The sequence below is a fragment of the Bidens hawaiensis genome, unplaced genomic scaffold, assembly GCF_021521415.1.
Source record: "Bidens hawaiensis isolate Kalapana, Puna unplaced genomic scaffold, B.hawaiensis_p1.1 tig00026927_1, whole genome shotgun sequence".
Lineage (NCBI taxonomy): Eukaryota > Viridiplantae > Streptophyta > Magnoliopsida > Asterales > Asteraceae > Bidens > Bidens hawaiensis.
Genome location: NW_027494349.1, coordinates 181,263 through 194,311, shown reverse-complemented (window position 1 = coordinate 194,311; position 13,049 = coordinate 181,263). Strand labels below are relative to the sequence as shown.

At 32.8% G+C, this 13,049-nt stretch overlaps 1 non-coding gene and 1 pseudogene across 1 annotated transcript; one reads left to right on the top strand and one right to left on the bottom strand.

Moving 5' to 3' along the window:
• Positions 1-601: 601 nt before the first annotated feature.
• On the top strand, positions 602-689 carry LOC143574450 (small nucleolar RNA snoR109). The gene has a single exon (XR_013142589.1). It is a non-coding gene; the product is annotated as a small nucleolar RNA snoR109 (small nucleolar RNA).
• Positions 690-7,657: 6,968 nt separating this feature from the next.
• On the bottom strand, positions 7,658-8,122 carry LOC143574444 (F-box protein SNE pseudogene; annotated as a pseudogene).
• Between the last annotated feature and the right edge of the window lie 4,927 nt (positions 8,123-13,049).

Below are 13,049 nucleotides of genomic sequence, written 5' to 3'. Positions count from 1 at the left end.
AGTGATAGGTTATAATTGGATAAAGAATAGATCTAAAAAAATTGGCCTCTTGTGGGAGAATCGGTGCAAGAATCGAATATAATTCATGTATGTGCTCGTTTATTTCGTAGGTTGTAAGCTAATTTTGTAAGTGTTTAGGTCTGCTTTTTTAACATATGTTTTTGTTGGTTTTTTAGCCCTTACTAGAATTTTTAATAATATATTTTTTTTGTGTTAAAAAATATATATACACAGATTAATTATTTTTAATACATCGTTTTTTCATATCATTAAATAAAATCTACTTAAATATAAGAAAATCACACTCCTCAAAATTAAACTAGTGTATACAATACAAGCGCCAACCCTAAGCCCAATAACGTACGGCTGAGATCTCATCACACAACACAAACTCGTTCTCCAAACGCCTATATATAACAGTCTTCACAATTAGGGTTTCATATAATTTATCTGACTTTATCAGACTCATAAACGTCGTATTCTTCTTTATCGTCTTCTGTAACTACGTTTTATTTTAAAGATTCACTAATAATTTATAATCTGAATTGCTACGTTGTACCAAGAGTAAGGTCGATTAATACCTTGCTTTTGATTGCCAAATCGGCTGTAGCTAAATCAATTCGGAAGTTTTACTGGCCGGTTGTCGTTACTTTCAGTCGATAAATCTGCTTACCGAACTTCATAAATTTATTAATAATAATGTTTGTTTGAGAAGATATTTTAGGATGAAATTGGTCGTTTAATTTGGGCCTTTTGGGTATTATCTTCTCGTATAGAACGATAATAATCGTGTCACCATCCAGGCACTATGCTTTCTTTTAGATCTGGTAGCATTTTGCGGCCATCGGTGACTACACTTTAATCTGTAATACTTTTTAATTGAAGGCGTGGTTTGATCCAACCTTTGTCTTGTTACTTTTTGTATGAACAATAATTACACGTAAAAATACTTTATTGGTAGGTTCCGCGGTTGGTGTAGAAGTTAGATTGAATTATAAAACTTTATTGTTACTTTTTATTTGACCCGAATTGTTTGTTTACATCTGAATTTATATGTAATCATCTGATTTATTCAGACTTTTGGTTTCAAACAGAAAACATTTGAATGGTCTTAATTAGGTTTGAATCATTTAGACTTATTATTGTTGAATTAAACAAATGTTCATTTAGATCTAAGTGATCCAAATAGTCTTAGGAAATTCTGTAAAAAAGCCACACGACTTGCATTTTGTGTAATGGTGACGTGTATAATTTCAGGGGTATAGTCTAAAATTTTTGGAGTTAAGATTTTTTTAAAGTAAGATCAAAAAGATTTTAAAATTCTCTTTACACACCAACATCTATGTGTTATGTTTTTTTTGACAAATTGTAATCATGAATCTAAATAGTTTTAGAATATGACTCCACTATTTGGTTTGTAAGAGTATTCTCATCTGATACTTTATTCTTTTTTTTATAATTACATTAAAAACATCACATTTCTTTCTCTTGTTTAATTAAAGAATATTTTATATATATTTATCATTACAACAAATTTAACAAATATTAAAAAATAAATAGGGGCAAACAATGTTTTTTAAATGTTTTTTCAAATTTATAAAAAATCTTAACAATTTTCTCTCCACCTTATAATTTACAATTACAACCACTTAAAACCTTATTGTATAATTTTTCACATAAATTTAGGGAATGTAATTTTTTCACATAAATTTAGGGGATGAAATGTGAATGCTTTAAACGGTTTTTCTATTTTTTAGACATAATTGTAAATGAAAAAAGTACTTGGAGCCCCCTTTAGCGCCCCGCTAGCGCCCCACATCCTCTCTCTCTTCTCCCGCTACCATGCGCACGGGTGATGTTGGAGCCCCCTCTAGCGCCCCCTTGGTGTGGTATTAATGCATGGGGGCGTGAGCGGAGGGGCTCTAGCGCCCCATTTGAAGACCCCACACCCCTCAGTCTTAGATGAAGATGGCCCATTATTCTTGATTGGGTAGAACTTTAGGGTTTTAATTCCTTCGAGTCCCTACAGGAGATAATAGAGAATCCATCTAGGTTCAAGAGAAACAAAATGGAATTCGAGGTGATTCAAGCTATTGGGTCGGTAAATGGCGGATGATTTGATTGATGAGGAATTATATAGTTTTCAGTAAGACCTTCTCCATGGTGAAAGTAGCATGGTCATGTCTTATTCTTGATGTGCAATCGAAATACGAGCCTTGGTATAGTATGGAAGAAGTGGTGTCATTTTAATTTTGTGAATTTCCAATTTAACTTGAGTGTATTGAAGGCCGTTGTGTTTGTCGTCATTCCTATTTCTTTAGGTTCACTTGTATCTAGTAAGAGTTTCTTTTGTTTTATTATTATATAAGTTGTCCTTACAAAAAAATTCATCTAATAATATCTTGTAATCTCATTCAATCTCATGTCAACTCAACACTGTAGATCCGTAGTGCTTACTCGTGAACTAGCAAATAGGCTTGCCATATCATATCAAAAATAACATTACATGCTCAATGGGTAAATTAGAGATCCAAATAATAAAAAAATCCAAGTCTTAAAAAATTCAAATTATTTTATGTTGGTTTCTGTTGTCAGGCCCAAAAAGATTTAGCCCATAACTTAACATTATAACTTGACATATTATGGCAGGAAACGATCAGAGTTTTTACCAAGAAGGATAAAGTGAAAAACCACCCGTGAGCATGGTAGCGAGAGAAGAGAGAGAGGATGTGTGGCGCTAGCGGGGCGCTAGAGGGGCGCTACCCACACCACCAGGGGCTCTAGCAGGGGCGCCAACACCACCCTAATTCAGTTTCTCTCTCTGTCACACGTCATAATATTATTAGTTCTTGGCTGTGCTGGAGCCCCCACTAGAGCCCCCACACCCCTTAGTCTAACCTTCCTACACCTTACCATAAGTGCTACCATGGTAGCCACCCTATCTAATAAAATGCTCTTTAAAACAGTTAACTTTGATAGTAATGCATTTCAACTAGAAATTTTCTTCAACCAACTGATGCTCTTCCAGTTAAGTTTTTGACCATGTAATTTGCCTCAGAGCCATCCATCTCCTTTCTTAACCACACATCTGGCCTATTTATGATTTCCACCTTTGATAACAACCTACGGCAGTCTACAAGATATTATTAGAAAGCGGTGTGGGTTACGTTAAGATTGCCCCCTACATCCTTTGTTGTAGATTTTAGAAAGAGTATTTATACGATGTTTAAAAAGTAGCCTTTACATAATAGTGAATTAGTGATTAACTGGATTTACTGTAGTTAATCGTAGAAGAGAATAGGCTATCGCTTTGGTAGAAGTTTTGCAACCCCTTTAAGCTCAAAACTACTTTTAAACATGGTTTCATCACTCGCTACTAATTAAAACCATCGTACTGGTTGACTTAATATGTTTGATTAACATTGCTTTTCAAAATGCATCAGAAGAGTTAGTAACATAGAAAATAACATGATAAACCATATCCTACAGAGAATATCTTTCAATGTAAGGAATTTAGTATAAACCATTTAATTAGGGAACCAGTTAATTATTTTTTATATTTTTAAAATTGTATTTACCTATGTAGGTTAGGGGTGCACAATATAACTTTATAACCTACTTCAAGGGCGAAGCTTTCTTATGGCCCCCATCTTCCGTGTGTTTGTTAAAATTTTGCCATTGTTAGAGCTTCTACAACAAGCCACACCCTCCAAGGTTTGGGTGATGTGGCAAGGAAGCAAACTTGATGTGACAAGGAAACACTATTGTGGTGCCAAGTCTAAGGAAACAAAGTCCATGGCTGCAAACATGCTTCAAACTTGCAAAGAGTGGGTCCCTCCCCTCTTATACACACACACACACTATATATACATATGCATATGCATACAATTTAATATTTTTAATAAGGTTTGTGAAGGTTTGTTTTATGAAAGAAAGTTGAGGTTTTTAAGAAAAATTTGGAATTTGTATAAGTTTGCTGTTGTGAATGCTCTTACACTTTAACTTTCTCGTGTGTAAGTTAAGTTATACAGTTGTATGCAGGAGACAAACAAAAATATTAGGAAGGACGAATGAAACCGTATTTCTATCGTTTTAAACTTTTCCTATAATGACAGAATGAATGATTAATATTCTTTTGCATGTCCTAGTTATATCTGGCTCAATATTTATATTATATATTATATATATTTTGTGGGCTTGTTCATTTCAAAGCCTATATATTGAGATACATTTCTACTGGAGTGACAAGGATATATTGTCTATTGTTCTTTTTTGTTAAATCTAGCATATTTTTACTCAAACTTTAACAATAAACAAAATAACTTTTTTGTATACAAAGAATGTAATTACGGAGTATTTAATATGTTGCATTTAAAGAAATGTTATTAGTTAGACAATGTTAAGAGGGTGAAAATGTGAGATATCTTAGACTGTAGTTTTAAACCAAAAATATATGGTTTTTCCTCCTTCCGTATTAAAGGTAAAGAAAAACAAGAGGAATCTTGAGTTATAAAAAAAACAAGCACTCTCCAATCTCCGTAGTCTCATTTGTTTGCAACATTCGGATACTGGGCCACGGGCTTAAACAGTTTTGGCATAATATTTCTTACACTTTTGGACTATTAGTCGAATATGTTTGGTTTTTTTATTTTTTTTCTTCATGTCCAGAAGTTTTAGTCTAATTCGTCGTTTTTTTGTGTGCTGGTGTTTTTGTCTATTTTAAATAGGTAAAGTAGGCGTGCTGGTTTTAACTAGTTGCAGTGGTAAACCTGATCCGGATTTAAAAACTTAGCCTCTTGTGGTAAGTGTTGGAATAACAATGCTTATAAGTTTAGGTAATCCTTTGTTTAGATAATAATCAATATTATCTAACATGTAATACTATTTGTTTATTGAAGATGATGAATAAATTATCTTGAGTCATAGTGGTTATCAATCATACAAGCAAAACTCAATGAATTAATCCAAGGATGCAAGCATCAAAGAAACGTTACAAGATCAAGATTGAAGACCACAACATAGACTTAAATTAGCCAGATAGAGGTAGGGTAGTGAAAAGATCCAATTACCCATAAAGGATCATCCGCGGGTCATTCAAGACTTCCTCAAAAGTCACCCGCCGAGCATTCCTATCACCCGCATAGCTCAGGTCAAAGGAAGAATAATGAAAAGCTCTAAAGACCATCCACGAATTACTTAAGACTTCCTCAGAGGTCACCCGCAGAATATTCCCATCACACGCAAGATGACAGAAGAGTGACGTCAACAAATCACTTGTAACCAACTTCCTTCAAGAAGATTCACACGAAGATTCTTTCTTGGAAGGCACATGATGTAACAGCCAATCAGAGGAGGAAAGCTGGCAAGATTGTTATAACCGTGCACATGGCTAGTTGTCTCATCCTATCATGTGCGAACACGTGTCCAGTTTGTTACAAAAAGCATTATCTAGAAGAAGATAGTTGTACCAATAAAATTCCCTTAACTAGCGGCTAAAAATACCTTCTACATCATCATGAGGTATTCGTTCAAACTTTACATATTACGTCAATCACTTAAAGTATTTTCTCTCTCTAAGAACGGTACTTATTTTTCATGCCGGAGGGTGGTTACGGGAAGACCCCCACTCTTCTCCTTCCCGTAACGAGCTCACGGTGTTCTGTTTTGCAGATTTCCGTCACTGGACTTGTTGAACTTTTACTTGTGCCGCTGTATTACCCATACCTTGTGGAACTATCGTCTAACCTATTCGGGTTTATATCCATGCTTCTTCAAGCCTTAAACAAGATAAGAAGATTTATATATTAAAGGATTTCTATAAAATCATGATGTCTTTTAAAGTTTTAACTAAAATCTTGTTATAAAATGATAGGTGGAACTTACATTATGTGGAATGTCTTCGAAATGATATATTATTGAAGGCATTAAATATTTTAATTGGGTGTAAGCCAAAACCAAAATGGAATGCCCATGCTTTTCAAAATACAGAAGGTGAAATTATTTTTGTGAGAACTCAAACGTTTGAGTGTAAGGGTCAAACATGAATTAACTAACATTTTAAAATGGCTTATAACATTTGGAATAAGGCTACAATATAAATATGACATTACATAACATTCAAAACATATAACAAGGAAGAAAGTGAACTTGCCGTTCACTGCCGCTGGAATAAATGTTTTGTTCAACTCATTTCCTCACATCTCTCTTGTTTCCTACATATTTACACATCAAATTGAAGAAGATATATTAAGAAAACAAAAAGAGAACAAAATAGAAGAGTTATGTTACAATTTACAACGAAACATCCTTAGTCATTCTTGTGTTTTTATGAGATTATCATTATCATTTTACTAGAGATTAGCTTGTGAGAGGTTCACTATTTTTGTAATGGTGATTTGTGAGAAAGGTGATTACCATTTCTTGAGATTAATGAAATACAAAAAGTTGATTCACTACCTTAGATTATTGAGTGTTCGTATAATGTGATCGATCACTAACTTTGGATTAATGAAATGTTTGGTGTACCGGTAATCTCTTATGCTCAAGAGAAACATTAGTTGAGCAACTACTGATTGGAGATCGAATTGGGAAGATGACGCGAAGTAGATCAATTAACAATCCCTTGAACCTTTATAAATCGGTTTTATTATTTATATTTCTTACTCTTATTGCATCCTAACTTCTTGGGTTCTAGAAGGAGTTTAACAACAAGATTGAGATCCTTAATCAAAGAAAATTTAAGAAAACCTATTTACATACCCAATCTGCTATTTTATAGTAAAAAACTATTCAAAGTATTTGATTATAAAAAAACACTTAGTATATAACTTTTAACATGTAATACCAAATATATTGTTACTATAAATAATAACTTAGCTGATTTTTCTCGTCGCATACTAGCAACTAATTGAAGTTTTAAGCATTTCTAAATCGGTTACTATATTATCAAGATAAATGGTTTTACGATCATAAAACATATAAATGGTTCATGTGTTAAAAATAAATTAGCTTCAACCCTCCTTTTTTACATGTCTCACAACTCTCTTAGTTGAACACACCATCGATCGCAACCCAACTCTCCTATATGTATACGTTTGTGTCAGAACTCTAGTTGCAACCTAACACAAGTTACGTAACTACTGATTGATTTCATATGTTACTTTTGAATTTCATCAACGTTGAATGTTCACTCATCTCCGGTCATTCGGTTGAAGCATGACCTAACCAACATTAGTTCTTTCTTTCTGGTTTGATAATTACAAAAGGTGAGGCAAATGAATAGTTTGGTCCCCTCAATCTTTCAACTCTTTCTTTCTCCATGTATAAAGCTAGCAAGTTTACAAATAAACAGCTAAAAGTGAGATATGATCAGACCACATCTATAAATCCTTCACGCAAGCTATCTAATATCTAATTATCTTTTTATTCATAATTAATGATACGTGTGATCCTTAAAAAATTCACCAATATTTCAAATAATTATAAAAATAAAAATAAAAATAAAATAAAAAATGTCTTGCTTATCATAGGAACGTACACCAGTACACTACTAATTATTGGCAAATCAGACACAAAAAAGTAAAAAAATAAATAAAAAATAAAAATAAAAAAACAAAACAAATCTAACGTTGACTTTTCTACTACAAAACATCCACCACTAGAGTCCAACATTCACGGCCTCACACAAAAACTTAAGCGACGTCGCCGTCGTACCACCGCCGCCGCCGACCACCGCACCATCACCCAACAACCTCTCATAATACTCAACACAAAACAACGACAATGACATCGACATCTCCACCTCATGCCGGCCCCACCCACCACCACCGCTGTCCCTCCGCCTCCTCTTGAGCCGACTGACCACCGGCCGAACACACATTAAGTACAACCTCCGGTAGCCACCCAACGCCACCACCACCGACCGTATTCCACCCGACGGCCGCACTGCCAGCTGCCGGAAGCATAAACTTTCCCATAACGAATCATCCCGAACTAACGAACACCATTTGCGACACACGCATGCGGCCGCACTTAATGAGCGGCCGTCTAGGCGTTGCAACACTTCGATTAATATATCGTCGTGATCGTTTATAAAATTATAACTATAAGTATATGTGGTCATTGATGATTAATAATAATAATAATAATAATAATAATAATAATAATAATAATAATAATATTGTTTGTAGGCAAGTAAAATGAGAGTGAGATGTGAGGGTATTTGTAATGTAAGATATGAGGAAGGTTGAATAGTAATAATAATAATAATAATAATAATAATAATAATAATAATAATATTTGAGTTGAGTTGAGTGAGTTGGTATAGACGTGACAGGAGGAAAATGACAAGCCGCAAAACTCCAAGGGGTGTGGGGGAACAGTGATAATTGATTAGGGGGTCTGTTTAATAAATATGGGGCTGATTAGATTTAGGGTATATAGGTCGTAGGGTGTTCAATAGATGATCCAAATTTAGTCAAAGTTATATTCTATTACAGTGCCCACATTTTATTATTTTAATTGTTTCTTTTGTTTTGTTTACCAAATTACTGTTCTACGACTTAAGGGAAAAGATTTACCCTTTCGGGAAAACAATAAAGATTTATATAAATAAAAATTAAAAATAGTAAATGAAGATTTCTTACATTTTATCTATCTTGGAGGAATGGAGCAGTAAAAATGTGTCGGGCTGATTTTAGTTCTATGCTTTTTGACTTTAGTTTATGATCAATGCGTAAGTTATATTATTAGTAATATTATATGCACACACGTACTGTTTATTTAAATATTATAACCTTTAATATTATATTATTATGTTATACCATTTAAGTTTGACATCAAAACTTGAGCTTAACTTTATCATTAAATAGATTTATACTTTTATGTTAGGCTCAAGTTTTTATGGAGGAGCTAGTTTAGACTCACCTCATGTTAAGTTTTTTATAAATATAGTTTTGAATATCTAATAACTAACTTAAATACAGGAGGGATATTGGACTTTTATTACTAAGATCATAAGATCATAGGGTATATATACATGTTCTTTAAATCTATATATGTATCACGTCATCTACTTTATTTTATTTCATTTCATTTCATCTCATCTCATCTTATCATCTCATCTAGGAAATTGTTTAACCCTAATTTGTCTCTCTTTATTTAACATAAATTAGAGAGAATTTTAAAGCCTATTAACATTTTACCTTGCATTTAACGCCTATTAACTCATGAAGGAAGTGATATGCCACTTGTTAATCCTTGCCAACTCGACCAACTTTAACGCCCTGGGCGTTAAGGTATACCCCTGAGCCTAAGATGTTAGATAAGTGTTTAGCTATTTTAAAAGGTGAGAATTCAAGTCCCGTGATTTAGAAGTAGACCTAGAGAATGTGTGAATTCATGTTCTAATAAAACTAGGTTAAATCACTCATACTCTTGTTGTAACTCTGCTATATTTTTCTGTTCTTTCTTCTGTGGCATATACCAATACCTCATATATGAAATATACATTTTATTTTGCGATTGAAAACATATTTCAATATATTTAGTGCATAAAATTAAAAGTAGTGAAACGAATCAACCAAAGTTATCATACATAGATAAATAAATATGTAAATATAAATAAAGAAGAAAACAGTCATTTTCTGTGTTGATGGTGAAAGGGAAAATCTTTGGCCTTTGTTGTTTTTCATGTGGTTTTCATTATCAGGCTTCAATACGTTATGATAGATCCGTTGGGTTAAAGTTTTTTCACATACACACGCAAACAAAATTAGAGGAATACAATTAGATATATTTATACGTCCTTTCCTTTCTTAAATATATTATATAAAAAAAGTTCTAACCATTTTAAACAAATATTATGACACCTAAAATAAAACAAAGGATACCAACTTGGCGTCCGTATACGCGATCCCTTTCATATATTTGAACACGAAAGACGAAACAAACTCGTTTTCCACTGTTTTTATTAAAAGTATAATATATATAGTCGGTCGTTAGGGAATGGTACAAGTACAACACTACTGTATGTAAAAGTAGGAACACAAATATTGTTAATGTTTAATGAATTTATATGGTTTTTTTTTCACTAATTGAACCATATTCTAAGAGACTTGTCGGTCGAACGGTGACATGATTGCTATCCTAAGCTTGAAATATTACTTTCGAATTGGACTGATTGCGAACACCTTCTTCTCTATCTTTCTGATTTATCTAACTTTTAAACCGGTATTTTATAATTCATTGAGTCTCTCAAACTATAAAAGGAAAAATGTTTGATATTTTATTAACATAAACTGTTTGAAATACATAAGAGAATAATAAGAGAATAATGTTGATTTAGATCAAACCAAAACAAAAGAAAACCAAGTGTCCATGGTCAAGTTGCTTTCACTTCACAAGTGCTCATATTTTCAGCCCCACCAAATCCCAAGGGACAAAATCCCATCTATATCTACATTCCCTTTTATGGACTTTTGAAACTAGAATGATTGGAATTGGTTTCCTTTTCCTTGGATATAAATAAAATAATTTATATATTATAATAACAGATAGCTTGAACAAAGTTACATATAAACTCATTATAGTTTTTCACGACCAAAAAAATAGTGTTTCCCGACATCAAACCCATGTCTGGCTTGTGACCAATAATTACGGTCCGTTATAAGGATGAAACAAGTAAGTTTTAAATTCTAGAGTTTCACAAATAATATATAACTACAAAAGTAAAATGTCATTTAATTTTCACATAACATCCCAAGAAGAAAAAAACAATGCAAACACAAGAAAAAGTCGAGAGATAAGTAACAAGATAATAAGTTTTATTAAAAATTATTGTAAAGAGTGGCGAGTGAGTTTTTGGAGTAACCAACAAGAACAAAACAAGAGATAAAAGGGTAAACAAAGAAACCAAAGGTTCAATGCCAAATATTTAGTTCCAGTTCAATTAGGAATTGGAATTTGAATACCTACAATTGGGATATTATAAAAAGCAATTGAACAAAAACTATCAATGAGATCACATTATAATCTTTTATGAAATATTTCTATGAGGCCAAATAATAAAAATTTCTAGTAACTTGCTTAATAGGGGTACAAAAATTCCAGGAGCTTAAGGTATAAAATTTTCTGGTGACTTGCTTCATAAAAATTTGCAACGGTTTAATTGTTAGATTATGTATTGTATTTATATATCGTACCGGATTAGAGTATCAAACCCTCTCTTTATTGGGCTTAATAATACTCTCTCTAAATCTCCGTGGGCTTTGGACCCAGTTAAAGACTTTCTGATGCAACCCGATTTTTGTAAGTTATTAAATGGGTTTTTGGTTTAAATTGTGTTGAAACTGGGTCGGGCTCCAACCCGATTTTTAAGAAGAAAGGATCGGTTTCGATGGTCGTTGAAACCGCGTAACTGGTTCTAGATGGGTTTTGCCGATTGTCAAATTATAGGGTTACAAATTGATTTCAACTTTGCGGTTGTATTAGGATTCAAACCAAGTTCAACCAAAGTGGATTCAAAACTGTGTTCAGTTCGGGTTTAAAATGAGTTCAGTTCCCAATCCGGAATTTATTTCTTCTACATATTATCATGAAATCTCATGCTTAATATTCTCTAAGGACTAAGTAGAAAACGATGATCCATCCAATACAAAAAAGTTTCCTCCCAAGAGTTAACCCCTAGTTATAAATGATCAAGATCCAAGAATATACATTGTTAGAAAAACTAGCTGAAAGTGTGGGTTTCGATGACTAATATGGGCCCGTGTTATTTAATTTGTTGAGAGCTTTGCAACAAGCTAAAATATGTCAAAAATAAGTCTAAAATGAATGATATGTCATTGACTTGTTCATGATAAGTGGTAAAAACATGAAATAAAAAAAATGTATTAAACTTGTTCATGATAAAACTTCCACATGCCTTCTTGAATCTTGAATTTTTTTAAAGAGTCATAAGCATAGTTCAAAAGGTAAGAGAAGACTACTCTCAAAACATTGTTCCGTTCCAAGAGATAGAAGTGTCTAGTTTGTTACCATCTTCAACAATATCTTCTTGGACAATATAGTGAAATACTCTTAATTTACCACACAAGCTAGTAAGTTATATAAAATACTTCAAAACAATATATTCAACAATAATTTTATTTATTTTATAAGACACTATATATTCCCATTAGCCATACGATCATTTTCTTTCACCTTTGTTTAATTGTTTTGGATCAGTCTAAACATCCTTCTACAAAGGAGTACATAGTTTCTTTTATGCATTTATTTATAACAAAGACTCATAAATACCAAAAATGCATTGTACAACTAGTTATTGTACAAAAACTTGTCTTATTCTTGGACTGCCACTTACAAACACCAAAATCTATTTTTAAGAACCACAACTGTACATTTCACAATCTAAACCATAAAACAAAACACACACATATACACTTCGCATCTGAACTATAAACACAACGTATTTAAATAAAAAAGAACACGGCGAAAACAAAAAATATACGCACGTTGTGGTTGCGAACTGATGCGGATTCGTATGGAACCGACAGAAAAAAAAAACCACGTGTTGCGACCGCAAGCAGACGCAAATTCGGTATAAAAAACTCGCGTATTACAAATTAGAAATAAAAATAAATAAAAATAAAAAATCCGACCAATCATTTGAGGTCATATGGACCAGTCATGTGGTTGTGTCGCCAAACTTCTAAATTATTATATATAATAATTTGATAAATAAACAAACAAATTAAAACATATCTGAGACAAGCAAGCGATCATATCTTTGCTCGTGTTCGGCTCGTTCTCAAATCGAATCGAGTCAATCAGCTTGTATACAAACCAAGCCAAAATCAGACGAGCATTTTCCGGTCAAGTACCAAGCCTATTGAAACTTGAAACCCTATCTTTTGAGCAGTTTTGACAACCCTATGTTGAAACCCGTTTTAATGCTATGCTTTGACTTTTGATTGGGTACTCAGTTGTCTACTTGTCCATAAATCTAGCCGACCTTAATACTAGGCTCATTTATTAAACATTCACATTTG